Genomic DNA, 25791 nt, shown 5'->3' on the forward strand with positions numbered 1-25791 from the left:
GTAGATCAGAAATGCAAGTTAATTTGACTGATTCATTTGCTTCGGTTTCCACAGACTGATATCAATGCTTTAGCTGCTTGAGTGCTCTAGGGAAAAATCGGTGTTCAAGTTTATTCAGATATTTTTGGCAGAATTCAGTTTCTTTTGGTTATAAGCTAATGTTTCCTAATTCCTTGCTGACCGTCCTCAGAGCTTATTCTTATCTATTTATGTCAACCTTCGTGTTTCATTATTATTGTTATTCCCTTTCAAAACACTGATGCGTGTCAGGCCCTTCTTACTCTCTGAATCTTTGGTATCTCCTTTTTTAGCTCCCTTCTGCTTCCAGACAGAGGAAGCACCTCACTTTTAAAGGTGCATGTGATTAGATTGGCTCTATCTTTATAATCCCAGATACTTTGACTACTTTAAAGTTACTTATTCAAAAGCCAAACTCGGGCAATGAATGTTCTAACGCGCTTTACACAATTGATGTGTGTATGGATTGTGATAAGAGTTGTATGAGCCCCTAATAAAATGATTTTTTTAAAAAACCAAAACAATAGGTTGAAGGTTCAAACCCACACTGTGGTAGTGCAGGAGAAAGACCCGGGGACCTGCTTCCCATAAATCTTACAGCTTAGAAAACTCTTTGGGGCCGTCCTACTCTGCCACATGGGATCATTGTGAGCTGAAACAGACTTGATGGCATTAAACAGCAGTGAGGTATAATCTATGACCAGATGACATAGAAACTGAATTGGTGCCTTCAAAATAATTGGTTTGTTAAATATTACTAAAGCTTGTGATCTCATTTCTAATTAAAAGAGAAATAAATACAAAAAGCCAAACTCATTGCTATCAATTTAATGCCAACTTATAATGACCCTATAGGACAGAGTAAAACTGTCCCTGTGAACTTCTAAGACTGTAACATTTTATGGGAGTAGAAATCCCTGTCTTTCTCCCAAGGAATGGCTGGTGGTTCCGCACTGCTGATCTTGCAGTTATCTGCCCAACATGTAACCACTGTCACCAGGGGTCCCAAAGTTATTTATGTGTAAACTTAATTATATCTTCAAAGTCACTTTTGCCATGTTACATTATGTATCTGACTGGTTCTGTGGAATCAGATATGGGCATATGTGAGGAGGTATGTTTCCTACCACAATGAATGACATAACCTGTAGAATCATGGTAGAGGAAAAACAAAAAGAAAGTGTTACAATTAAGCCTCAACTCCCTGTTGAGTTGGTTAAACCTACTGCTTGCATTACACACACACACAAACACAACTAAAACACATGGAGAAATTAAAAGTGGGTAAGAAAATACACTTTCCATGAACAAATTTAAAATGTTATGAGAGACTCCTAAGAACAAAAGCCCTTTTGCTCAGGTAAATGTGTGTCAATGTAGCTTGAGGAGAGGGGTGTTGGTAAACTGAGCATAAGAATATTGTGGTTGACAGTATAAGAACAAGTCTGGCAAAAAGAAGTGTCAAAAGTCTTCTTCTTCTGTATCAAGACAATTTTTAGCATGCTTTTACCAATGAGAAAAGCCACATATCATTGGGGCAGCAAGTTCTGATATTTGAGATGTAATAAGGCCAATAGAAAATCTCTGCTAGAATGGAGCAATCATGAATGCAAGTCAGATCTTTCTAGTAACCCTCAGGGAATCTCTCTCAACCCTTCCCAGGGAGAATACCTGTTTTACAATGGTGATTCCTCCTAATGCTTGACGATAAATATAATATTGTTGACTGATGAATTGACAGCCCCACCCCCAAAAAAATCAATAGGGCCCTGATAGGATTTTTGCTTGGTTATGATAGAAAAGGGTCCTAGTAACAGAGTGGATAAGTGCTCAATTGCTAACCAAAAGAAAAAAAAAAAACAGTCATTTGAACCGACCAGAAATTCTAAAGGAAAACGATGTGGCAGTTTGCTTCTGTGAAGAGGGTAACTTTGGAAATACTGTAGGGCAGTTCTACTCCATTCTATAAGATTCAGCTCAATCACAGTTTTTTGTTTGTTTGTTTGTTTTCATTGTGATGAAGTAACTTGTGGTAAAAAGAATGGTTCTACTACAAAACCATTTTAAAAGCTAGAAGTGGCTTTTTCTTTCTTACTTTTTAAAGGCAGTTTAAATATATGAGGGGGCTTCCAAAAGTTTGTGTGCGTCTTCAAACATCAGCTCAGGTTGTCACTGACCTCCATAGAAGTTGTTACTGCTGTGGTTGTTGTTAGGGGCAGTGGAGGAGGTTCTGACTCATAGACCCTGTGTACAGAAGAACGAAACGTTGCCTGATATTGTACCCTCCTCGCAAGTATTGCGTTGTCTGAGCACATTGCTGAGGCACTAGATCAATCCATCTCACTGATGTAATTGAAAATGCCATGGCTCAGATCAAGCACATCCTAGTCCTCAAAATGGTATCTTCACTCTTTAACACATTAAAAAAAGTCTTTTGCAGCATATTTGACCATTGAAATATGTTGTCTGATTTCTTGATTGTTGTTTCCATGGGTATTGATTTTGGATCCAAGTAAAATGAAATCATTGACAACTTCAATCTGTTTTCTATTTTCATGATGTTGCTTATTGGTCCAGTTGTGAGGGTTTTTGGTTTCTTGATTTTAAGGTATAATCCATACTAAGGACTGTAATGTTTAATCTTCACCATTAAGTGCTTCATGTCTTCTTCTTGGTTTCTAGCAAGCAAGGTTGTATTATTTACACATTACAGGTAATTTAAAAGAAATCTTCCTTCAATTCTGCTTCTGCATTCCTCATCATATAGTCAGTTTCTGGGAATTTTTTTTTACTCAGAATGAAGATTGAAATTATGGTGAAAAGTATAACTCTGACTCACACCTTTCCTCATTTTAAACCATTCACTGTCTCATTTTTCTGTTGGAATGACTGCCTCTTGTTTTATTTACAGATTCTGTATGAGCAAAATTAAGTGTTCAGGAATTCCCATTCTTTGCAATGTTATCCATAATTTGTTATGATCTACAGAGTTGAATGCCTTTGCATAGTCAAGGAAACACAGGAAAATACCTTTTGGTATTCTCTGCCTTCAGCTAAGATCCACCTGGTTCAGGAATTATATTCTAGATCCTCTTCTGAATCCAGCTTAAATTTTTGGCAGTTTCCTGTCTATGTACTGCTGCAACTGTTTTTTTTTTAAACTGCTGTCAACAAAATTTTACTTGTGTGTGATAATAATGATATTATTTGATAATTTCTGAAATTTAGTTACCTTTCTTTGAAATAGCCACAAATACAGATTTCTACCAGTCAATTAGCCAGATAGGCCTTCCATAGTCCTAGACTTTGATGAGTTGGTTTTGTGCTGTAACGTGGAGATGCACAAGTTCTTTCCTTCATGACATCCATATATTGAATCAGTGGATACATCTATAAAAACATCCCTAGTGCTATTATGTCAATTCCTGGAGCCTTGTTTTTCACCAATGCCCTTAGAAGAGCTTGGATTTATTCCTTCAGTTTAATAAGTTTTTGATCATATATGCTCACTCTTAAAGTGGTTGAACATAGACCAATTCTTTTTTTTGTGCCCTCTTTAAAACAAAGCCTTTTTTCATGACGGTTTATTTCTTCCATCTTCTTTTGAAATTCTCCTACATTATTTAATATTTTCTCTGTGAAAATAAAAACTCAAACCCAGTGTCATACAATTGACTCCAACTCATAGTGATCCTTATGAGATTTCTGAGACTGTAAATCTTCACAGGAGCAGGCAGTCTCCTCTTTCTCCAGCAGAGCTGTTGGTGGGTTTGAACTGTCAGCCTTGCAGTTAGCAGCCAAAGGTCTAACTTCCAGTGCCACCACGTCTCTTCTGGCATCTGTTTTGGTCTTTCATTTCCTTTCCTGTCTTTTAATTTTTTCATGTATAGTGTTCTAGATGTCACCCCATAGCTTGTCTGGTCTTCAGTCATTAAAGTTCAATGGGACAAATTTATTTTGAGGTGGTCTATAAATTCAGTGGTGTAGTGGTTATACATTGAGCTGCAATCTGCATGTTCAGCAGTTTGAAACCACCAGTAGCTCCACAGGAGAAAGATTGGGTTTTCCACCCCTGTAAACAGTTACAATGTCGGAAACTGTGAATCACTATGAGTCAACACTGACTCAATGCTTTGAGATTTTTTTTTCTTCAAAACATTTAGTGGAATATACTCAAGGTTCTTCTTTGACTTGGATGAATTTGTTTTATTTTCTTCTGAGGTCAGCCCCTGGCCTTGTTATGATAGATGATTGTGAGCATCTTTATGGACTTTTCCCACAGATATAGTCAATTTGTTCCTGTGAACCCCATATGGCAAGGTCTTTGTGTAGAGTTGGCATATGTTTTTAGAAAAAGGTGTTTGAAATTAATAAAATTTTGGTCTTGCAAAATTCTGTCATACTGGCTGAAGAGACTCTAGTGACTTCAGCACCTTTGGTCACCTTTCCATGGGCCAGTACCTGGATGCTATGTCGGCTGCAGACACTGGTGGGAAGGACCCATCACCCAGTCCTGGAAGGTCTGATGTCACGACTCAGGGACCAGGCCACCTAGGACTCTGCTCTACAGGACGGCACCTAACATTAACTACATCACCACCTGGACTTAGCTGGTGAGATACTTTGTGCTAGAGGATGTCATTGAGGTCGTAGAGACCCAGCATGTAGGAAACATGGAAACCAGGATCCCAGCTTCTGACCAGCACAACCAGCTGTGCCAAAAGGGAGCTCAGGGCTTTGTTGCCTTGAGTATTTTGGAGGTGCTGAGGCTGTGCAGGTTGCAGCTGGGGAGAACCCTGAAGACAATAGATCCCAAGATGAGAACCCAGGGCAGCTGATGGCATCCTATGAGGATAAAACAAGAGGATTCCAGGCATCTCCCTTTGTCTAACACATTTGCCTTGCTCATGAATAGAAGATGAAATCCTTTCATGTCAACCACATTTCCCTACACTACATGATCAAGCATATGGGCACGAGCTTGAGGTGATAGTACAGGAAGACTCAGGTGGAGAGGAAAGCACCTTTCACTAACACATTTAATTGTGTGATCTTGAGACAGATGTATCTTTGTCCCCTTGGTGGCTTCAGGGGAGGTTCAATCACCCATGGCTGGCTCTGTCATTGCCAGCTCAACCCTGGAATATACCAGCAATGGACCCACTGCTGACCATTCACCATGTGTTGCGTCAGGAAGGGCAGAATGTATACCAACAAATCCTGTCCCTGAAATACCCCAGTACCATATGTAGCTGGAATTGAGGCCTCTATGGGTCCTTTGCCCTCAGCCATGCCCTCCATCCCCAAGTATATCAGTTTACTGGACACAATGTAACCTTCGTCTGTTGTAATGATGACCAGGACAGCAGCCTCCCTGTAGCATTCTTTGTGCCTGGTGTGGAAAATGAGTGACACGAAGACCTAGAAGCATCCTTCGTGTTATCCATGTAGAATTGACTAGTGGGTGGGGATGCCCATGGGGGTGGGGGTGGGGGATGCAATGAGCTCTTCTGTCTGGAGCATTAGGAGAAAATAGTACAGGGAATTCTGCTGCATCGTCCAGCCTTCCTAAATCCCTACACAGTGGCTGTGGCTGTGGCTTCGGCTTCGGATGCATGGCTTATGGCAGATACCATAGTAACCCACCTCAGCACCTTTCACCCTGACAACACTGGACACCAAGTGTGGTGGGATGGATCATCCCTCCTCATCCCACTAGACCCAAGTACACCTTCCCAAGAAGAACTAGGTCTCACTGGAGCTGTGCGTGTTTGGGGCAAGCTGCCTCCTCCAGGCCAATGCTGCCTAGAGTTCTCACCAGCTTAGGGCATGTACAGGTTCATGTTTGGAGCCAAGAGCCTGGTGTACTACTGGGGATACATGAGGTTCATTGGTCAGGAAGGCGATGCAGCACATACCCTCAGTCACTATGTACTGTTCCTATATACAGACTGGGGGGAGAGTATCTCAGCTTGGCAGAATCCAGTGATGGAAAACAAATCCTTGCCTACCTGGTGCAAATCTGAACTGTTTTATAAAATACTCGTATACTTCCTGACTGATGAAGGCACTGTATGGATGGAAGCTCCTGAATAGTCCCTATCAGAGGAGCTGGAGGGGAGCATGGGCGCTCCACCTCATGCTACAGGAGTACAGACTCTCTACTACTTTAAAGACCAGGAATATAACATGTATAATGCATATGATGTCCAATATTAAGCTTCCTTTGCTCTGGTCATGCTCTGTCCCAAACTAGAGCTCAACCTGCCATTTGACATGGCTCTGGTCACCATCAAGAAGGACCTAACAAAATTTCAAATTCTAATCATTGGTTGTTAGTATAATACAATTGAATTTTCATATTGAGCTTGTATCTTAAAATCTTATTATATTTTTTAACGTTGACTTCTTAAGATTGTCAACATGGACTGCTGTTAGCAAGTGAACATCATTTTGCTTCTTCCTTTTAAATACATATCCTTTTAATTTTGTTACCTTGTTTTACCTACTGGTTATAACCACCAACAAAATGTTTAATCTTAAAAAAAAGGACCTACCATGATGACAATTGTACGTAATGAGTTGGCTACTGAAAAGGAAGAGTCATCCTTCATGATATTGAGGATGCAGATGATGAGCTCTGGTGCCAGGTCAATTCGTATGAAACCCAAGACACTGCTGACTGAAAGGACCTGAAACTAAGATCTTGCTGCAGGTTTACAAGGACTAGTATCTGATGAGGGACACATGTGTTTGGCCATGATGGAGTCTAAAATGGAATTTGACAGGGACCACAATGTCCTCATCAAGAATGGAGGCTATGCAGATCAGACATTTGTTGGATGGGTCATCTCAGAATCCAGCGCACACTATGGAGGCCTGTGGCTGGCAACCATGGCTGTAATGGTCTAGGTGGCTACTCTGTGAAGAGTACAGGGCATTCAGAAATTGTCTTTTCCATCCTCAGCCACAGCCAAGAGGTCCCTGCTGTAGAATGGCCACTATTACAACTATGACAGCACCTGCCATTTTCAGTTCTATTACATCATGCCTGACCAGTCTGCTGGCCAGTGGTTCCTGTGAGCTTGTGACCTAGGAGAAAGAGACATGGAGCTATTTCCTACGTGATCCATCCTCTTCAAATTATCTTTGAATTCAATGTTGAGGCTTTTCTTAGAGGTGCCCTGGGGGCTGTGAATACGATGGAGCCCATGGTGTACCTGATACATGCAGTGTACAGTCTGATGAAGTCTGAGTGGGTGTGATCTATGGTGTGACCATGACCATGATTCAGGAGGGCCACACTCCTGAGGCATACTGCCAGCATCTGGCTTACATGCAGCCCCTGAGCATCTGGGCTATACAGCTCTTTTCCCAGCCCACAGAACTGAGTGCCTTGGAGCAGGAGTCTGACTTCCTAAAGGACTTTTATAACATTTGCCTGAGCAGAGCAAAGGTGAAAGGACCTCCTGGCTGACAGGCAAAGTACCATGCCTGCCTGTATGGTTGAGAAATATTGTAGACAAAAGAAGTGAGTTAGTTAGTTTATTGTGCCAACCTGGCCAATAAACACATGTGGGGTTAATTGAAAGGTGGAGGGATAAATGGCTTGGTGAGCCTCGCCTTTCGAGTTCTAGGGTCTCTTGCTTTGTGATGGTCGCACCAGAGTGCAGCTGCCTTAGCAGATCCCTGCTTCAGCTTTCAAGGCTGACTTCCTACAAGACATCCCCAAGGAGAAGCCACATGGACCTACCCCGATGCAGCTCTTGGTGCTGGAGCACCCGTGTGGAGACCCCTGCCAGCGCTGAGATGTTTACACATTCACTGACTTGCCTTCCCTCCTGCTTTCAGCGTCTGCTTTGTGAGATGGAGGAGGACTTTGTGGACTGATGTTGGATATATGGGTTAATGTTGGACTTGTGGGCTTGGGAAGCACTGAGTTGGGATGTTTTCTTGTTGCACACTTAATCTTTATATACAACTCTCTCTTATACATGAGTTGCTGTGGATTTGTTTCTCTAAAGTACCCAGACTAACACAGACAGTATCCTTAATGTTTTCTGAAACTGAGCTGTGGGAACTTGTTAACTTTGCTAATAAACCCCCATAATTGTGAGTATTGTCTCTGAGATCTGTTTAGCCATTGCAATGGGTTATTGAACTCAGTAGAAAAGTAAGTCCTGTGGGAATGCTAGTTGATGTCAGGACCAGATAAAGAAGACTGAAGAGTGGAAACATGTATGATCATTGTTTTGTGGCAATCAGCCTCGAGCTAGTGTGAAGTTGGAGTCTCCTTCTCTCTAGGATAACGAGATAAGATCAGACATGGGCCCCCTGGCATTTAATCAGATCCCAAGAAATGTGTCTTCATGAGAACGATGTAATAAAGAGAAGGGATAAATAGGTTTGGGAATTAGTCTTATCTAAAGTTTCCCATACAACTTAAAGAGTTTTGGCTATTTCTAGGGAAATTTGATCTTAGAATCAAGATGATTTCACAAATTTCTGAGACATCTGGTTAAAGCGCTTTAAGTACCCACCAATGATGTGTTATCCCACCTGAAGGATATGTGACTGACATTGAAATCTTTTGTAATTAATCCCTGAATTTAATAACTATAGGCTCCATATTTAATTGCCCAGTGGAAGCCCATTCCTACCCCATATCCATTCTCCTTGTGACTTCAGCCAAAGACTAACCAATCAAGCAACTGTATTATCATTTCTTTGTTCCCTGGACTCTACTTGTGTTTCTTAGAAGTGTTTTAGTTGGATAAATTAGTTATTGCTTATGTTGAGTGGTATCTTCTCCTGCATTAAATGCATCCTTTCTTATTTCTTTTATCTGGATAATTTATTGTAATCTTATTTTTGAAATTTAGAGAACTTTTTGTTCTTTTTCTTTTCCTTTTTCATTACAACAGGAGACAACCCCCTTCCGAATCAGGGAAGGAAAACTACTGTAGTGACATGAAATTCCTTGAAATGGCTCTTCTATCTATGTCTTTGTAACTCATACCAATTGATTAGATAGGACCATGCAAATAGGATGTGTGAAGTGCTAATAGAGGGTTGGTCAGTGTTGTCATTCCATTGGGTATACAAGAGTGAGACAGTTCAGAAGCAGAGAGAAAAAAGGTTATCATGAAAGAAGAGCCCCAAACAAAGCATGTGGGACATCTCTGCCCAAAGTGATAGAGGCAGAAGAGACCACAGCACTGAGACAATGAGATAGAGCAGAGGAGCAGTACCAAGAACAGAAGACATAGCAGTGGGATTCCCAGTACACAAAAAAAAACAAAACAGAGGACAAGGGAGAAGGGACCAAGGTGCTGTGGAGAAAAAAATTGTATCCTTAATGTTTTCTAATTTGACTTAGTAGTAACCTGTTAACTTCCCTAGTATACCTCCATAATTATAAGCATTGTGTATGAGGTCTGTGTAACCTCTGCTGTGGATTATCAAGCCCAGTGGAAAAGTAGAGTGCTATAGGAGGTCAGTTTGTGTCAGTAGAGGACAAAGAAGAATGGAGGTTGGAGGTGTCTGACCTCTGACTTGTGGTAGTCCATCTTGGAGTGGTTTGGAGTTGGATTCTCCTTCCCCCTTGTGTTACTAGAGGAGGTCAGATGTGACCTCTATGCCATTTCTACAACTACTAAGTAGCATATGTTGAGATTAGAAAGTGAATTCTTTGAAGAATTATTCTTTTCCTATTCCTCAATATGAGAAACCTCATAGTACAAAATCTCAAGGGATGTTTGAAAAGAAATATGATTGTCCAAGAAAGTAGTAAGGGGAAACATTGACAGTATGGCCAGGATTATAATAATAAGCAACCAAAATTTCTATTTCATACAAAGCAGAAATACTTTCCATATTCAGGGATTTAAGGAAAGCTTAAAGGAACTCCGATGGTGTCAGGTAAACATTGGCATGCTAACTGCATGATTGGTGGTTCAAACCCACCAGCTTCGCCCTGGTACAAAAATGAGACTATCTGCTTCTGTAAAGATTCACAACCTTGGAAACCCTATATAGGGTCGCATGAGTCAAAATGTACTGACAGTAGTGTTTTGGGTTTTTAGTTTTTTTGGTGGTTGTTTTTATTTGTTTGTTTTCTGGAATGCAGGAAGTAGAGTAACTATCCTGTCTGTCATCCTTCACAACCTACCGTGTTCCTCCGAAAGTAAGACATCCACCCAAAATAAGACCTACTTACAGTTTTGCCTCTTGCTGAAATATAAGGCATCCCCCCAAAGTAAGATCTACCCAAACCTTCCCCGATAATAAGGCCCCCCCCCCAAAGCTACCATAACTCTGGACTCTGAATCGTAGCATCAGGCGCCGCCACACAGCTCACTGTTGGCCACAGTGCAGCTGGACCAGACAGGAATTGTGAGTAAATGTACCATAGATTATGAGTAAATGTACCATAGATTGTTGTACATGAAAATAATGGTAGTAACAAGAAATTCTTGATACTGTAGGATTCAGTTTGTCTGGTTATGCTGATATGTGATGACAACCACTACCGTACCGTATACAGGTAATAAATTTCCTTTTTTGTTTTTCAGCAATAAATGTATACCATGTTCATCTTCATGGAAAAATAAGATATCCCCTGAAAATAAAACCTAGCACATCTTTGGGAGCAAAAATTAATATAAGACACTGTCTTATTTTCAGGGGAAAAGGGTACCTAAAGAATTTAAACACCTGATCAATTCTGTGCTCTATTTCTATGCAAATTGGATTCACAGTAAGACAAAGAAACAAAAGAACTAGAGTTTGAATATTCTAATTAACCCTTACCTGGAATTCTTTGCATTTAGGTTTAGGTTCTCCGAGCAGTAAATCAAGAATGACACAATCCTTTGCCTTTGCCATTCTCTCTTTCTTGAAAATACCATGACTTGTGGCTTGAGTCAGGCACATCTTACTCCTAAAAGTAACATCCTTGCTTTTCAATGCTCTGAAGAGGTGTTGTACAGTACATTTACCCAAGGCAATGCATCCTTTGATCTCTTGACTGTTGCTTCCATGGGGATTGATTGTGAATTCAAGCAAGATGAAATCCTTTACAACTTCAATCTTTTCTCCATTTATCATGGTGTTACCTCTAGGTCTAGCTATGGGGGTTTTGGTCTTCTTTACATTGAGTTTAATCCATACTGAAGACTGAAATTCTTGATCTTCATCAGCAAGCACCTTAAGTCCTTCTCACTTTCAGTAATCAAGGTTGAGTCATTTGCATATTGAAGGTTATTAATAAACCTTCCTTCAATCTAGCTTGTCTGATTATTTGTTCATCATAGAGATTAAGTAAGTATGGGGAGAGGATACAACCCTGGCGCATACCTTTCCTTATTTTAAACCATGCACTATTCCTTTGTTCTGTTCACACAACTGTTTCTTGGATCACGTATAAAATGGTTGGTTGTCACAGTATATTAACAGGTCAGAGTAAAAAAGAAGACATGGAAGGAACAATATCAATTGGATCTTGGCAGAAAGCAAATATAAGAAAAGAACAATATAGAAAGACTCACACTTCCTTTCAATGCATACTATATACTTATAGTAATCTAAACAGTCTGGTATTGGTATAACATTAGCTATACAGATCAATGGAAAAAATTGAGAGGTGAGAAATAAATTCATACATACAGCTATGATCAAATGATTTTTGACAAGGGTACTATGTACATTCATTGGAGAAATCAGATTCTCTTCAATAAATGTTGATGGGAAGATTGGATTTTCACATGCAGAAGAATGACTCGGCCTCCATATCTCACACCACACACAGGACTAATTCAAACAGAATAAGCAACTTCAATGTGAAAACCAAAATTATAAAATTATGAGAAGAAAGCACAGGGATGTAGCATTAGGGCCTAGTTTTCAATGATAGATTATTATGTATTATACCAAAAGCAGCAGCAAAACAAGACAGAATACATACATGGGTCCTCAACATATAAAATACATCTTTTCACATTACATTCTTATAAAGAAAGAAAGGAAGAGGCTCTGGATAGATGGCGCTGAGGTAAGGACAACTGTATTGGGGACTTCACAAGACAGTGAGAGCAAAAGTAGACCTCATTCTGGCGTGCCAGTCCTTGAGGGTGCTATTCCTGCTCAGAGCAGTTCATTCTCAGAGATGACTGCAGGGCTAGCCTCAGCTTGAGACATGATATCATCTCCCTAGATGAGAGTACTACAGAGGAATGCGCTGAAGACACCGTTCTGGGACAGAGGCTGGTCTGACCTGCCAACATGAGGGTAAATCAAGAAGGGTGCACAACAGATCATTGATGGGAGTAAAGCCAGGAAGTCTCCAAAGAATCCCATAGAATTCTGACTCAGGGGGCAGCATTTGGCACTTCATTTGAACTGGTTGGGGGTTACTCAGAAGGGAGCCACACTGAAAGTCTAAAGGTGTAATGGTGGGGGGGGGGGGGCAGGGCACTAGACTACCTCCATGCCTGACTGCAGGAAGAGCAATTGGGACTTGTAGGAGGTGGGCTTCTGGGTCACAATTAGTAAAGACTGAAAGGGTGTATGTGTTGTTAGATAAGCAGATTCTGGGATATGGAACCCTGAAAGAAAAGGTGACTGGACTGATAGATTTTAACATGTCCTCATTATGTAGCAGAGAGGTATTCATCTACTCTGTTTCAGGACCCCTCTTACACTTGGGACTATTTGAATAGTCTTTCTCTCTCTCTCTCTCTTCCGGTGTCTATCAATATAAGATAGGAAGACTAGACAATCCCAATGAAACAGTGATGGGCTAACAGTTCTTGGAGTGGGGGAGGGCATGGGGGGGGGAGAAGCAGGGGGAAGACAGTGGTGAGGCAATAATGACTGGTACAGGGGAAGAGTAAGGGCTCCAAAATTGATGGCGAGGAGTGTGTAGCTTTTCTAGCAGTGTTTGATCGATCAAATTGCATCTAAGAGGAATTACTGAGAGGTGAATGATTAGTAAAATGCTAGTGAGGTTGGAGGAAAGAAAAAACTAGAAAGATGAAAGAGGAAGAAAGGAAAAAACATATACATATCTGTATATATGTAAATATATGAATATAGGTGTATTTATTTATATGTATATGTGTATGCAAATGCAAGAAGGAAGCAGATGGATTTGGAACCTCTACTTAAATCCTACCTCAGTGCAAGAAATGTTTGTTCTAATAATGTGGTATTGCATGATGCTCACCTTCCTGACCTGATTGCTGAAGACAAAACGAGTGCATAAGCAAATGTGGTGAAGAAAGCTGATGGTTCCAGGATAGTAAAATATATAGTCTCTGAGGTTTTAAAGGCTTATACTTAAACAAGTCACCATCAAGCAGGGAAGCAACAAAGGCCACATGGAGGAAGCACACCAGACTGTGTGATCATGAGATGTCATCGGGAAAAGGTAACATAAGTTCAAAAGCAAGCAATCAAATTGATGTGAAGGGGTGTGGATGCAGTGGTGATTCAAAACCCACCTGTGAGATAATTGGACAGTCTTTCACAGTAAGGCCTAACAGATGGGATGATAAACCCAGGGTGCAGTATAGCACTGATGAAACACATACTTATCCTCAAGTTCTTTAATATTTCCTCGCCTTATTATTGTAGTTTTTATTTGCTTTACTTCATTAATAATGTCAGACTTGCCTGTGTTCATTTGTATAATTAAGGTAGTTTGATAAAGGAGCCAAGATAGATAACTTTTCAGAAACAGTAACAGGAGCAATGGTTCCCTTAGGGTATGGGAAAGGGGGGAGGGGAGCTGATAGCATTGATGACTGTATAAGCCTATTTGAGGGAAGCAAACAACAGAATTATATATGAGTGGATATATTGGATGTTGTAAGATATGGCAAAAAATAAATAAAATAAGGGTACTTGGGGAGTAGGTTGGGGGATGGAGCAGATAAAGGGGAGCTGATATCAAGGAGTTCAAAAAGAAAAATATGTTTTTGAAACTGATTGTGGTAATAAATGTACAATAATGCTTGATGTGATTGAACTATGGAATGTTATGATATCTGTATGAGCTCCCAACAAAATGATTAAAAAACAAAATAAAAAGATAAAATTCTAAGCAAATATTTAAAAAGAATGAAAGAAAGTATCCACAGATTGGGAAAGTGTCTTCAGGAACCAGATATTCAACAAAGATCCAATACCCGAAACATATATACCACTTGTACAACTTAACAACAAAAAGAGGGCAAAGGGCTTTAACAGGGGATATTCAAATGGCCAACAAAAGACAGGAAAAATGCTTAAGGTCTTTAGCCATTACCCACTGCCAGAGAGTCAATTGAAACTCCTGGGTCATACATTCTCACACTGTTTTCAAGACTTTTAAAATCTTTACTGGAGCAGATAACCTCATCTTTCTCCCACACAGCAACAGGTGAGTTTGAGTCTCTGACTTTGTGGTTAGAAGTCCAATGTTTACCTAATAGTGTCATTTGTGTGGTTAAGGAAAATAATACATTTTGCTGAATAGGTGGAGAAATTCAAATCCTTATCCATTGCTTCTGGGAATGAAAAATTTTGTAAGCACTGTGGAAAGCAGTGGAGTGACCACAAAATGTTAAACATATATCATGAAACCCTATTGCAAAAGAAAAACAACTTTAAAAAGAAGATTTTCATATTAAAAGAAACAGAATTTGATGATAATAGGGAAGCTGGGGTAGGTGAAATAAAATGAATAATTATTTTTAAAGAAGAAACATAGATAGTAACACATATAGATGATAGCATAGATTGATACCTGGGTAAACACACAGATAGCACAGAGTGTAGCATGTTAATGTAGTGGTGTGTAATCACACACACACACACACAAAAGCAGGGAAAGACTTGCTCAGGTATGTGGGCCTGGGAAATCAAGAGGAAACGGAGGCTTAACCCTGGGAATCCAGGCTAGCTCTTGCTCTGGCTGTGAAGGAGGCAGGAACCTCACATCTCACGGTGAGTTTAGAGAACGGAGCATTTGTGGCCAGCATGAAATTTTTATGAGCAAAAACACTTCGGTGCACATATAATGATCCAATCAACTCTACAAGGACTTCTTCAACACCTACTAGATCCCAAGGTTTGGGAGACAGAGATTGGAAAAACAGCCTAGAAAAGGAATGAAATGTGATGTTGGCCAAAGGGGGGGAAACAACAGTTAAACAACGAACTACAATATGATCCAACAGTTCCACTTCTATGTACATAGCTAAGAGAATTGAAAGCAAGAATGTGAACAGACATGTATACCAATGCTCATTGCAGCTTTTTCCATAATAGCCAAAAGGTACAATCTGCCTAAGTGTCTTATTCAAGGATAAATGGATAAATCCAGTGTGGTACATACATATAATGAAATACTACTCAGGTACAAAGAGATAGAATTAAAATTCTAATCTCTACTACAGCGTGGATAACATTCAGAAAATCTTATTTATGCTCAGTGAAGTATGTCAGTCACAAAAGGATAAATATAAGATTTCATTTATAATAGCATCTATTTTTGGAAAATAAAAGATATATGTTTGTGTTTCATTTTCTCTACTATAATATAAGTTGACAAGGATACAACATGTTGTCTGGTGCTAGGAAAAAACACCTCTAGGAATGGGTCATGAGATGCTCAAACACAATTAAACGACTATTTGCATAGAATTTTTCAGAGACTGCTGGTCTTCATCATTTTCTTCATTCTAGAAACCACTTCTTAGTCTGTAGTTATAAGCCCTGTCAGAAGCTTCAAACTTCATTTAAAAATTGTTTCCTTTTTAAAACTTATGAATCTTGAAATTCTTGATTGCTTCTGGCATGGTTTAAGTATTGAGTCTCTTATATCCAACTGCCAGTTGAAATTTAGAAAATAAGCTTTAAAAGGAAAAGAATTCACTTTAAGAAATTTTTCCCTTTCATCTTATTGGAGAGGACTTGGGTATACACATAGATCTATCTCTGGCACATATCTCTTACACACACAGAATGACATATCCTTGCATTCAATATTTGTAGGGTTGAGTGACCCATAAATAAACCTAAGAAAAGTCCAAGTAATTATTGGCAAAGTCACGTAAAATTATTTTTTAAGCCTACAATTTAAGCAATTTCAAAATAGCTCAAAACAAAGCAAAAGAGAAATAAAACTTGCTAATATTTATTAAACTTAGTTCCAGTACATATTTCTGAAGTTGAGAAAATAATAAAGTCAAGAAACATGCTTTTATCAAATTTAAATTAGTGAAAAACACTCCGTTTTCTGACTGGACTTATTAGTTATATATAGTTGAGGAAAGCTTTAGGAAGTCAAATTACGGTTTTTTAGATATAATATGCTCTATTATTAGGAAGGAATATTCTAAAGGGGGAGTGAATTCTCAACTCAACAACTTCTAGTAGATAACATGGTATGTTATTAGAGTTACGTTGAGTTTCTACAAGATATGAGGTCCATTTGGGATAATCAAACTATTCATATTCCTGTCTTTTTCTTAATTATATGCAAAAAATATTTAAGGGTAAATACATATAGAATTCCTGTAGACAGGTTTAGTAGTTTTTTGCTTGTTTGTTTTTAATATTTTCCTTCCCTTGGTGAATGTTCAAATTGCTTTACAATGTAGATGGTTGTGACTAGCCAACACTTAGAAGGTGTCACTTAAATCTAGGAAAATCACAAATATGACTGGTTATTCAAACTGATGAATAACATATCTAAGATACTAAAGATAGCACCTAACCACAATAAATAAATTTTCAATATTTTATACCCATAAAAGAAGAAGTTATAATTATTATGTTATGTATGTTCAATATAGAAACTTACTAGCAAATATGATATACTTTGCAATTAATTTTATTACTAAATAGCCTGAGTTAGGGCTTTTATCTTAGCACTAACAATGTTTATTTCACATACATGCAAGTGTTTTTATTGGCCTTCAGACATTTAGAGTTCCAGAGTATAGATTGTCATCTCTCAGAATTTGGCTTTACTATAGATCATATGGTTTTATCAGTTCCAAAAAGGTTCATCAAAGCAACTTATAAATAAGATTGGTGGAACATTTAAAAAAATATCTGAGGTCCTAGAATACCAACCAAGATCAACTAGTTTGCATGAATAGCCACTGAAGAAACAACCAGAAAGCATACAGGGGGATTTCAAAAACTTGGTAGAAAAATGGAATTAAAAGATAAAAATTTAAAAATAAACTTATTTTTCTACATACTCTCCAACAAGATCAAGATACTTGTAAGATTATACCAACCATTTAGTCCAACCCTAAAGATGAGGGCCTGTGAAATTCACTGTGTCATTATTTGTCTCTTTGAACCCTTTGACTGTCAATTTGTCATACTGTGATAACTTGCATGTTGCTATGATGCTGGAAGTTAAGGTCATCAATATTTCAAATACCAGCAGGATTACCCAAAGTTAACAGTTTCTGTGGAGCTTTAAGACAAAGACTATACTACAAAGAAGGAATAAGCTGTTAACTCAGGGATGAGCCACTGATAAAATTATGAATATCCAGGGAAACATTGTCAGAGATAGTGCCAGAAGGCACTCAAAATGTGACTGAGAAAGAGCTACCGTCTCAATGTAGAGTCAACCATAATGAATTTGATGGAGTAAACTTCTCAGGATATTCATCTATGGCTGGAGCAAAAGGAAAAGAAATAACTGCAAATATCTACTAATGATTGGACATGGAAGAGTGTGAAGTATGAATCTAGGAAAATTGGAAGTCATAAAAAAATGAATTGGGGCACATAAAGTTCAGGGTCCTGGGCATTAGTGAGCTGAAATCGACAGGCATTTGACATTTTAAATCAGAAAATCATATGGTTTATATGCCTGCTGAGAATGAATGACGAATTCAAGGGGAATGACGTCTCATTCATTATCAAAAAGAACATTTCAGGATTTATTTTGAAATACAATACTGTCTGTGATAGGATAATATTTACATGCCTACAAGGAAGATTGGTTAATACAACTATTACTCAAATGTATGCACCAACTATTAAAACTAGTGATGAAAAAAACTGAAGAATTACAGCAGTTTCTTCAGTCTAAAATAGATAAACATGCACTCAAGATGAATGGTAAATTAATGGGGACTGGAATGTAAAAGTTGACAACAGAGAGGAAGGAACAGCAGTTGGAAAATATGGCTTTGGTGATGGAAATGAAGCTGGAGATTGAGAAATTTATAAGAGCAAATATTTCTTCATTGCATATATCTTCAGGCAACAATGTGAGTGGTAACTGTGCACATGGACCTCACAAAACGGAATGCACAGGAACTAAATCTGTGAGAAAAAATGATGGAGAAAAAATATTAGCAGCCAAAAGATGCTAGAGGCCAACTGTGGAACGTGCCAATAATTACCTATATGTAAATTTAGGTGGAACTTGAAGAAAATTAAAGCAGGTCCACGAGAGTCCAAATGTTACCTTGAGTATATCCCAACTAAATTTTGAGAACATGTCAACAATAGATTTGATACATTGAATATTAATGACAGAATACCTGATGATCTATGGGATGACAGTGACAGGGACAGAACAGGGATTTCCTGCCTGCTTAAAGGGAATGAGCAAAGGACCTTGGGAGAACGGTTTAGTAAACATGTTAACTTTGAAGCCAGGTCCTGGTGCATATTATGACACAGAATTATAGTCAGAGATAAATCTGAAACCTGCTGTCTCAAAGCAGCTGAGGTAAAATGGAAAGAAACTCTACAAAAGACTCAAGGTGGGATTGAGTAACTAATTAGAAAGTTGCTTGGCCATCTGCAGATCTACAACCCCCTCCCTTTTAAAAGTGCCTCTTAAAAACCAGAAACATTCACCTAAGCAACATCCCTTTTCAATCACACACAGGACCCACTATGCTCTCGGAGTGAAGTGTATCTTACCTATGCTCAGTGGGTCCTTGTGATAAGGACTCGCTCTTTCTCACCTCATGAGAAGGACCTGCTTAACTTCTTTCAAAGTAATCCTATGCTTTAATCGAAATGTGGCTTAAATCACTGCAGGTGTGTGTGTGTGTGTGTGTGTGTGTGTGTGTGTGTGTGTGTGTGTGTGTAAGCATGACTAAATTTTGGACCCTTACAAACCACACAAGTGTGGAGTTTGCTAGTTCCTATGCGGATGACAACCCAGTGCTGAATTTCACAGATCAAGAACACCACACGTAAAGAAAGCTAAAGGTCATTTAAAAAGCAAATATGAAAGGAAAGAGCAAAGTAGATGTCATAAGAGTCTCTGAAACTTCCTCTTGAATGTAGAGCAGATAAAGCAAACAGAGACAATGTGCAGTAAAAGAGATGAACAAAAAATTTCAAAGGGCAACTCAAGAAGATAAATTATTATAATGAAATGTGCAAAATCCTGAAGTTAGAAAGCCAAAATAGAACACACCCAGAAACCTCAAAAAGCACCGATGGCAAATTCAAGCCTCAAGCTGCATTATTGAAATATTCTATTGACAAAACATTGAATGATACAGGAAGCATCAAAAGAAGTTGGAAGGACTACACAAAGTCATTGTACCAAAAGAATTGGTCAGCATTCAAGCATTTCAAGAATTAGCGTATGTTCAAGAAGCAATGGTACAGAAGAACGAAGTACAAGTTGCACTGGAGGAATTAGCAAAAAAAAAAAAGGCTCTGGGAATTGACAGAATATCTGTTGAAATGTTCCAACAACCTAATGAAGCACTGGAAGCACTCACTGGTCTATGCCAAGAAATTTGGAAGAGAGTTACCAGGCCAATCAACCGGAAGAAATCCATATTTGTACCCATTCCAAAGAAAGATGACATAACAGAGTGCAAAAATTATTGAACAATATCATTAATATCATATGCACATAACATTTGTTGAAGATTGCCACAGTAGATCAACAGGGAGGTACCAGAAATTCAGTCTGGATTCAATAAAGGACATGGCATGAAGGATATCATTGCTGATATCAGATCTTGGCTGAAAGCAGAGAATACCAGAAAGATGCTTACTTATGCTTTATTAATTAAAACTATTCAACTGTGTGGTTCATAATAAACACTGAGAAGAATGGGATTTCCAGAACATATCATTGTGCTCATATAAAACCTGTTCTTAGAAAGACGCAGACCAATGAACAAAGCAAGGGAATAGTGAGTCATTTTGAATCAGGAAATGTGAGTCAAGGTTATATCCTCTCATCATATCTATTCCATCTATATGCTGAGTAGATCATTAGAAAAGCTTGATTACGCTAAGAAGAATGTGGTATCAGGATTGGAAGAAGGCTTATTAACAATCTTCAATATGCAGATGACACAACTTGCTAAAAGAAAGAAGGACTTGAAGTACTTGTTGATGACGATCAAGCACTATAGCCTTCAATATGGATTTCTATTCAATTGAAAGGAAACAAAAATCCTCACAAGTGGATCAATAGAAAATATTATGATAAACAGAGAAAAGATTGGTGTAGTCAAGGATTTGGTCGTGCTTGGATCCACAATCAATGTTCATGGAAGCAACACTCAAGAAATCAAAGGATGCTTTGTGGTGGACAAATCTGCTATTCAAGACTTTTCCAAAGAATTGAAGAGTAAGGATTTTATTTTGAAAAATAGGGTCCACCTAACTCTAGCCATGGTATATTTAATCATGTGAAAGTCATATATTAAATGAGAAAGACTGGAGAAGAATTGATACATTCGAATTATGATGCTGACAAAGAATATTGTAAGTACCATAGATAGAGAACAAACAAGTCTGTCTTGGATGAAATACAGCACGAATGCTCCTTAGAATCTTGGATCATGAGACTTTGTCTCATGTACGTTGCGCATGTTATCAGGAGAGACCTGTTCTGGGTGCCCGGCTATCAAAAGATATAGTGTCTAGGGTCTTAAAGGCTTGAAGGTGAACAAGTGGCCATCTAGCTCAGAAGCAACAAAACCCACATGGAAGAAGCACACCAACCTGTGTGATCATGAGGTGTTGAAGGGATCAAATATCAGGCATCATAAGAAAAAAAATCTTACCATAGTGATTGAGGGGGGGAAGTGCGGAGTGGAGACCCAAAGCCCATTTGAAGGCCACTGGAGATCCCCTTGCAGAGGGGTCTCGGGGAGGAGAAGAGCCAGTCAGGGTGCGATGTAGCAACGATGAAAAATACAACTTTCCTCTAGTTCCTAAATGCTTCCTCCCTACCCCCACTATCATGATATGAATTCTACCTTGCAAGTCTGGTAGACCAGAGGATGTACACTGGTACAGATAGGAACTGGAAATACAGGGAATCCAGGACAGATGACCCCTTCAGGACCAGTTGTGTGAGTGGCAATACTGGGAGGGTAGAAAGAGGGTGGGTTGGAAAGGGGGAACCGATGACAAGGATCTACATGTGACCTCCTCCCTGGGGGAAGGACAGAAGAAAAGTGGGTGAAGGGAGACATCGGACAGGGCAAGATATGTCAAAATAATAATTTATAAATTATCAAGGGTTCATGAGGGAGGGGGGAGCAGGGAGGGAGCCAGGGGAAATGAGGACCTGATGCCAGGGGCTTAAGTGGAGAGCAAATGTTTTGAGAATGCTGAGGGCAATGAATGTACAAATGCGCTTTACACAATTGATGTATGTATGGACTGTGATAAGAGTTATATGAGCCCCTAATAAAACTATTTAAAAAAGAAAGGGCATCATATTTGGTAAAGTGCAAGGTCAGTGATAAAGAAGACCCTTGATGAAATGGATTGACAGTTTTTAGAACAATGGACTCAAAGTTAACAACTGTGAGAATGGCTCAGGAGGGGCAGCATTTCCTTTTGTTGTCCACCAAACAACAGTTTTTATCAGTTGGTTTAACATAATAAACTGATAATTTCTCAGTTTCTTCAATCTGTTATAACCCTTAACTCTAATGGTTTCCTCTACTTGTTTTTAAGTTTATCTTACTGTTTTGGCTTGTGATGCTGGAAGCTATGCCACTGGTATTTCAATGCCCACAAGGAGATGGATTGACACCATGACTTCAACAATGAGCTCAGGCTGTGAGGATGGCTCAGGACTGGGCAATGTTTTTTTGTTGTTGTTGTTCTGTTGTGGATAAAGTTGCTATGGGTCGGAACTGACTTGATAACACCTAACAACAGGAGCAACAAATTATTTTAGTGTTCACATTTTCTCAGATGTGGCCCATGCATGATTTTCTAAAAATCATAATAAGTATACATATAAGGAGCCCCAGTGGTATAGTGGGTTAAATATCGGATTGCTAATTGAAACCCACCAGCCATGCTGAGGTAGAAAAATGAGGATGTGTATAATCTTAAATATTTAGTCTCAGTAACTTTAAGGAATATTTCTACTCTGTCCCTTAGGTCATCATGAATCAGAATCAATTCAATTGTACTGGGAAAATATATAGGTAACAAAATGTTTTCGAGTTCATAATTTTTTACTTGTAAAATTCAGGGATATTAATTACTTCCTCTTGTTGTATAGTCATCACTATTCTATTTTTACAAAATTTTCCTCTAGGTTATGACTCCTCCAATGATTCCCTCATTGCTCATCTCCCTGTTCCTGGCAACCTCAAAAAAACCCTGCTTCTATTCTAGATAAATAGGAAAATACAATATTTGTCCCCTATTGACTGCCTTACTTCACACAGTGTAATATTTTTAAAGTCCAACCATGTCGTACCATGTATCTGGACTTCATTGCTTTCTCTAACGCAGTGATATTCCATTATAGGTGTATGACATATTTTTTTAACTATCCATCTCTTGATGGGCATGAAGCATTTCTGTCTTTTGGCTATTGTGAATAATGCTGCAATCAATATCAGAGTCCAAGTATCTGCTTGTATCTCTGCTTTTTCTTACTTGGGGTCTATGCCTATATGTGTAATTGCTAGGTGATAAGCTGCTAACTGCTAACTGAAAGGTCAGTATTTCAAAACGACAAACAGCTCCAAGGGAGAGAAATGAGATTTTATTCTCCTGTAGTTACAGTCTCAAAAACTCAAAGGGGGCAGTTCTACCTTGTCCTACAGGGCTTCTACGAATCAGAATGGACTTGATAGCAGTGAGTGAATGAGAGGGCCCTATGTTTGCCTTTTTAATACATCTATATTTATTTGAATAAATGTAGTCTCTAATGAAAAAGATTTCCAGGCTCATCTTCTATTTGCTAACCCAAGCTCTGAAGGAATTACAATTTTTATAACCATATCTGTTTCCTTTTGATGAATAATGGTATGTAGAAAACAAGGCCTTGACATTACATATGCACATTAATAATAGTATGTCATTACTTTATGGGTCACTAAGTAAACAGCTAAAGTTTATATTGATATTTTCAATTCCAGTTCAATATTACAAAGTACATTCAAGTCTTCTCCTTTTCATATGTCTAACTCCATTCTCCAGTAGTGACAAACTAGCATCCCATTATCTTCAATATATTTACTCAAGTCTAGAATACACAGGGAGTAATTTCAGAATTGTTAAGTCCATTGCACTACTAAAAGTAAACTCAATAATTATGATTCAGTACTTCTTTAATTTATTTTTAGATAATTTGCATACAGCTAATGCACTAATCTTCACTGCACAAAATAATGAGTTTTGACAAGTGCATATGGCATTTTACAAACCTATCAAGGTATAGAATATTTCCATTATCCCAAAATATTATTTCATGCCCTTACTCGGTGTGTTAGTCTGGGAAGACTAGAGAAACAAATCCAGGGAGACGATATGTGTATAAGGAAGAGTTTTATATAAAAGAGCAATTGTATATTGAGAAAGCATTGCAGCCTAGTCCAGATCAATTCCATATGTCCGATATTAGCCCATATGTCCTATACCAATCTATAAATTCCTCTTTAGACTCATGAAACACATGCAATGATGCCGAATGCAGGAAGATCCCAGGTCAGTGAGTGGAAAGTCTTGTGGATCCAGTGGCAGTAGAAGCATCTCAATGCTGGCAGAAATCTCCACATGACTCGTTCAGCTCCAGGCCTCTAGTGTAGCTCCATGTGTCATCTCGAGAGGAATGTTTTGCAGAGAGAATGTCTGTGTCCTACCTCCAGAGAGCTTTTTGTCTCCTTAGCACCTCCAAATGAGGTCATCCAGCTGAGATCTGATTAACAGGCTAAACTCCACCCCTTCACTCTTAAGTCTCAAATTGACAACACATTATGTAACTACGACACTCAATCGACTCTTTCTCCTAAGAAAAAAAATCAATTTGATAAGTCTACTTTCAACAAAGATTAGGTTTGTCTGGAGTAGAGTTTCATATAAATTGAAAAATTCAGCACATACTATTTCTTCCATGAAGCAGGATGTTTGTGAGGTTCATCTCTATGGTTGCAAGAATCATTAACTTGTTCCTTTTTAATTGTTGAGTCTTATTACATTGCTTTATTATACAAGTGTCAGCTTATAATTCTCATAGTGTTGGGCATTCAGATGATTTCAAAGTCTCTGGTATTTAGGACTAAATCTGTGATTCACTTCCATGTGCAAGTCATATGTGGACAATGTTTACAATGTGTACAGAGTAAAGAAAGTAAATATCGCTTCATTAAAACCTGTTTCTGTTGAGTTGCTTCCAACACAAATTGACCCAATAAGACAGAATAGAAGTGTCCCAGAGAATATCCAAAGCTGTGATCTCTACAAAAGTATACTGCCACATCTTTCTCCTGTTGAACAGATGGTGGGTTTGGATAGCCAATCTTTTTTTTTTTCCTTTTCTTTTTTATTGTGCATTAGGAGACGTTTTACATATCAGATCATCATTTTTGCATTCATCACTTTAAATAACTGAATCAAACCTACCAATGGCTTTCTGTAACTCTGCCCTGGCTTTTCCTTCATTTGCCTCAAGTATTAAGGCCCCCTTCACCAATGTTAACACCTACCTACCCACTAGCCTTCCCTTTCCACTCGTACCTTTTGAGTTAGGCTGGGTTGACTTGAGAAGCAAATTCAGTGACATTCATATATGTGTAAGAGAGAGCTTTATTTCAAGATGTAATTGTATATCAAGAAAACATCCCATCCCAGTCCAGATCAAGAACATAAGTCTTATACCAGTCCATAAGTCTGATACTCATCCATACATCCTTTTTCAGACTCATGCAGCTATAAGCAATGATGCAAAATTCAGAGAAATTACAAGCTACTGAGTGAAAAGCCTTGTGGATCAAATGGTGGTGAAAGCAACACAGGGCTTGCACAGGTCTCTACATGACTCCTCAGCAGGAAGGTGAAGGCAGAGAGAGAGGAGAGAGGTCCCCAGGACTCTCTTCTTAAGAAGATCATGCCCACAAGGAGGCACTATCAAGCTGTGACCTGATTTGACAGGCTAGACTCCACTCCACTCCACTTTTATGTTTTCAAGTTCACACAAAATTATGTAACTACCACACCTTCCCACCCCAGGTAACCCTCAAAGTCTATTTCTTTGGTATGAATGAAAATTTTTCTTGATTTTTTTTAAAAAGAGTGGTCTCAAACAATATTTATCTGTTTGTTCGTCACTAATTTCATTCAGTATAATGCCCTCTATATCCATCCATGCCATGCGGTGTTTCACAGTTCATCATTATTCTTTAATGATTCTTAGTATTCCATTGTGTGTATATATACCAAGTTTACTTATCCATTCTTCCACTGATGGGCATTTGTCCTGTTTCCATATTCTTGCTGTTGCGAATAACA

At 38.6% G+C, this 25791-nt stretch overlaps 1 pseudogene; it reads left to right on the plus strand.

The window, feature by feature from the left end:
• The first annotated feature begins 4488 nt into the window (after positions 1–4488).
• Positions 4489–7495, plus strand: LOC101650074 (annotated as a pseudogene).
• The last annotated feature ends 18296 nt before the right edge of the window (positions 7496–25791 follow it).

The sequence above is a fragment of the Echinops telfairi genome, unplaced genomic scaffold (assembly GCF_000313985.2).
Source record: "Echinops telfairi isolate 266 unplaced genomic scaffold, ASM31398v2 ScPeMD7_7436;HRSCAF=8474, whole genome shotgun sequence".
Classification (NCBI taxonomy): Eukaryota; Metazoa; Chordata; class Mammalia; order Afrosoricida; family Tenrecidae; genus Echinops; species Echinops telfairi.